This window comes from Pseudophryne corroboree, chromosome 5, assembly GCF_028390025.1.
Source record: "Pseudophryne corroboree isolate aPseCor3 chromosome 5, aPseCor3.hap2, whole genome shotgun sequence".
NCBI classification, from domain to species: domain Eukaryota; kingdom Metazoa; phylum Chordata; class Amphibia; order Anura; family Myobatrachidae; genus Pseudophryne; species Pseudophryne corroboree.
In genome coordinates this window covers 252,876,129-252,881,135 of record NC_086448.1, presented here as the reverse complement: position 1 = coordinate 252,881,135, position 5,007 = coordinate 252,876,129, and positions in this window count along the sequence as shown.

The window sequence follows — 5,007 nt, the reverse complement described above, 5'->3', positions numbered from 1 at the left end:
GGCTGGATGGGGGATGGGGGCTGGGTGGGGAAGGAGGCAGGATGGGGGAAGGAGGGGTCCAATTGGGTGAGAGGATGGAAGGGGGAGGTACTTACAGAGGGTGTTTGGGAATGATAGGGTGAGGGTGGTGGTGTGCTTTTTTGTGACACAGAGGGGGAGGGGGGCAGAGAGGGGAATTGGGAAAGAGAGTGGGCTTGGGCTGGAGAGGGGGAGTGGTAAAATGAGGCTGAGGTGGCTGGAGAGGGTGAGGTGGCTGGAGAGGGGGATTGGGCTGGAGAGGGGGATTGGGCAGGAGAGGGGGATTGGGCTGGAGAGGGTGAGGTGGCTGGAGAGGGGGATTGGGCTGGAGAGGTGGATGGGGAGCCAGAAGGGGATGCTGTTTGTGGATGTGGCTGTTGTGGCCTCCCTGCACCAGCAGCAGCACCTTGCCGTTGTGCTCGCCCTAGAATGACATATGTAATTTTTAGGTTTTAACATATACATTTCAAACATCCGCATATTCATATTACTCTGTTCTGTACCATGTTAAAGAGACAGGGGTAACATTACTAAGTTATTAAAATGTTTATACTGGTGATGTTGTCCTTAGCAACCAATCATAATATAATTAAACTTTCTTAAGCACCTTCTATCCGATAATATATAGAATCTGAATGTTTGTTATAGCCAACATCACCAGTTCACAAAACCACCAACATTTAAAAAAATAAACCACTGAGCAGGTTATTGTGTTCAGTTGTGAGCCTGTGTAGTAATTATGCCCAACAACATACAGTCAGTACCATACCTCCCAACATGACCCTCTCCAGGAGGGACAGAATGTTGTGCTCCGTCACTTCCCTCTTAATGTATGTTTGCCATCATCTGTGCTGAAACACCTTTATTCACTAAATTAAGTGACAAGTCCAGAAGCAGAGTATTCTGTCCCTCCTGGAGAGGGTCATGTTGGGAGGTATGCAGTACTGCTTGCCCAACCCACACACACTCATGCTTATTGTAAGTGTGCAAATTTTCACACTCTCACTTAGTGAAAGTATGCAAAGGTTATGCGTAAAATCAGTCATGTGCCGAAATGTTACTTACTGTGCCCACGTAGGGTCCGAATCTGTTGGCGTAGCTCCGCCAACAAGTCCGGCGTACGCCTTCGCAGGTCGCTCCAGCGCCTCTCCAGCTGGATAATGGTCCTCCGGCTGCGGATGCGGCTTCTTAACAAGCGGCGGACCTCTGCGTAGGCCTCGCGCTTTACCCGATTTGGGATAAAGCGCCCTACGCGGCGGTCCATCACCGCCACCAGGACGCGGAGCTCACGCTGTGTGAACGGTTCAGCACGCATCATGGCAATGGTGTTTTCCATTTATGGGCATATATTTATAGTGTGTGTTGGCATGTGATTGGTGTAAAATCTGTGCTGTCATCTAAATTAACTTTATTGATGTGTGCATTGAATAAACTTTATTGCTGTCTGCAGTGCTGTGAAGAGCAGAGGGGTTATTTCGCGAAAGCGGAAATTCGCAGTCGCGGAAGAACATGATAATAAAAGAACCTACCCTCACAATTCCACACACACACACACACACACACACACACACACACACACACACACACACACACACACACACACACACACACACACACATTTTTACTTAAATATTTGTGACAATCTGTGTACTCACCACATTTTGGAGGAACAATCAGCTGCACAGTCAGAAAGTTTTCCACATTTAGTGTCATATGTTGTGTATTTGGTTTTGAAAACATGATTAGTATAAAAAAAAACAAAAAAAAACCCCATTTTAACAACGGAAAAATATTTTAAAAACAAAAAAAAACATTGTACGGTTAACATGTTTGAATATTTACAGAAACAACTAATAATATATTCACAGACACCAAAACAATTACACAATGAACTTTCAAAAGCTACCTAAATGACATCAGAGCAAAATGAACATAAACATACAGTGACTTTGTGTTATATTTTTTAAATTAGTTAAAAAACACTATACCTGAAATATTCCCGAACAATGCGTGCCCTTACTTCGTTTCCCCTCCGGGAAACACTCCCCCCACCGACTCTCCGCCCAACCCCTGGCTCCTCATCTGGCAATTCCTCTGTGTGAGGAAGCTCAACGCGACTTCTTACAGCGATGTTATGTAGAATTGCGCACAGGACCACAATTTTACTTACCATCTCCGGCAAATACATGATGTCGCCACCAGTGCGGTGGAGCACACGAAAGCGTTCTTTAAGGACACCAATCGTGCGCTCCACCAGCTGTCTAGTGGCAGTAAGCGCGGAGTTAAATGCCGTCTGTGGTCCTGGCCTTGGCTTACTGTAAGGAGTCATGAGCCAGGGGGTGCAAGGATATCCACGGTCTCCTGTTTGATGATAAGAAAAGAAAATAATTAGAATGTAAATTTAAAAAATATTATTGTAAGTAAATAAATAAAAACACTCACCCAATAACCACATGTCTTGTCCTTCCATCGATCTTAATCTGTGCCATATCCCTGATTGTCTAATGACATGGGCATCATGGGAGTTCCCCGGGAACTTAGCATTCAGGGACAGGATCTGGAGGGATGGCCCACAAACAACCATTACATTCAGAGAATGAAACAGTTTCCTGTTTCTATAAATTTCTTCATTATGTCTTGGTGGTACAATAGCTACATGTGTGCCATCCACAACCCCAATAACATGTGGGAAGCAACTACCACCTTCCTCAAATTGCCGCTTCACCACATCTAGGGCCCCAACATCCAAAGGCATAGCAATAAATTGCTTAAAGCGCGTAATAAAAGCCTGGCTGACACGCCGCAGGACCTTACTGAACTGGCCCTGCGACATGCCAACCAGATCGCCCACAACATGCTGGTATGAACCAGTGGCCACAAAATGTAACACAGCAAGGAATTGTGTCAATGCTGGTATTGCTGTAGGATACCTAATGGATTGTTCTAGATCACTCTCTATTATGGAGAGAGTGTCTAGGATTAGATGAGTTGGCAGCCTGTATCTGTGCAAAACCACATCATCAGGCATCCCAAAAAGGAGGACACGGGTACGGAAAATTGGTGGCCTAGCACGCCTCCGTTGCCTTGGATGATGAGGAGCCGGTTGCGGTTGGAGGGCTTGCAGCGGTTGGGGTGGGAGTGGTTCCGTGTGGGAGGGCTTCAGCTGCCACATGAACGGACATCACCAACTTAAAATGAAGGTAAGAATCATTAAAAAAAAAAAAAAAAAACATTGTCAGCCATAATCAAAGACAAAGTGTATGGGTGTTAACTTACTGCAGGAGCATACTCCATTTCTTCAAGAATAAAATACGGGTCCAAAACACAAAATTGGAAACAAAACAAAAAGAAACCTTTAGCTAATTATTTCAAACATAGGTTAACATCACAATCAAAAAGTATTTGAGATTTTAAACATACCCATATAATAACTGACACAATATATATTCAAACAACTAAGTATGAATAATGTAAATTAGTTTGTTAATTAAAAAAACCTTTTTAAAAAAAAGGGGGTCCTTTAGTAGCTAATACAGCAAAAATCAGCCCGACTTTGTCAAAAGTAAATGCTTTGAAAACCAAGAAATAACACCTACTCGATAGAGAAATGGCCAATCAAAAATAAGATACACACTTGCTACAAACACACTCCAGGACACACAGGGATAGACTACTTACTTGGTCAATCAATGAAGTTACAAATTTATTTGAAAAAAGAACAAAAAATCAGCCAACTTGGTCAAAATCAAAATATGGATCCAAAATCCAACAATGACACACCTACAAGAGACACAGAAGGAGTCTAAGAGATCATATAGACAATTACAAAAAACAGCAACACACACAGGGATAGGCTACTTACCTGGTCAATCAATGAAGTTACAAATTTATTTGAAAAAAGAACAAAAAATCAGCCAACTTGGTCAAAAACAAAATATGGATCCTAAATCCAACAATGACACACCTACAAGAGACACAGAAGGAGTCTAATAAATCAAACAAACTGTGTGAACAATATAACATACACACTGTAAAGTACAGGTAAGAAATAAAAACATATGGCATACTAAACCATTTAAATATCAAACAGATATCCTCCAAAATACATAAACCCAGTTCCATTGCACCACCATACATACTTGGCTTGATAATTGACTAATGTAGGAATACTCTCAAAAGAAACTTAGCAAAAAAAAATGCACTACGCTATACAAAATGTTTAAAGCGAATAAACGGACATCTGTCTGCAAGACAATGCAAAAATTACTCACTGCAAAGTTGAACCAAAGACGACCACCTTCGAAGTTAACACACAGCAGTTTTTAACATCATACACCCACTCACACAGACTGCAAACAAGGCTCTTAAATAAGCAGTACAATCAGTCACACAATTAGCATAATTTACACCTGTGTGATTTTTCGCTGCGCACGTAGCTATAAATACCTACACACCTGTGCGTACAGACATGTCATTAGCAACATGGCTACTCGTGAGGATTTGGCAGCAGAGATGGACCGCGTGCAGCGGCAGCAGGCCGCATTGGCACAAAGACAAATAGCATTGCGACGGCAAATGCTGGAATCTGCCTCTGCGGATTCTGAAGAAGCAGGACTCAGTACTAGAGACATTCCACCTTCTGATACCCAGCAGTTAGGAGGGGTTACCCTGCCAGACAGACAGACTGGGGAAACTGAGGGAGATTCAGCATTAGCCGCACAACCACAACATACACAAGCAGCTAGTGACGAGGAAGATGGTGAGGAGGAACAGGAACAAAGCTCACAGGCTACTTCAAGGCGAAAAAAAAGGCAGCCTGCATTCACTAAGAGGGAGTTGCGTGTTTTGGTCACACAGGCCATGTCAAAAATACATAGAGGACCAAAAAACATGGGTGCTGCTACCAAAGATCGAATCTGGAGGGACATCACTCATTCTGTGAATGAAGTCGGCTCTATAGTCCGAACATCACAGGAAGTTAGACGACGG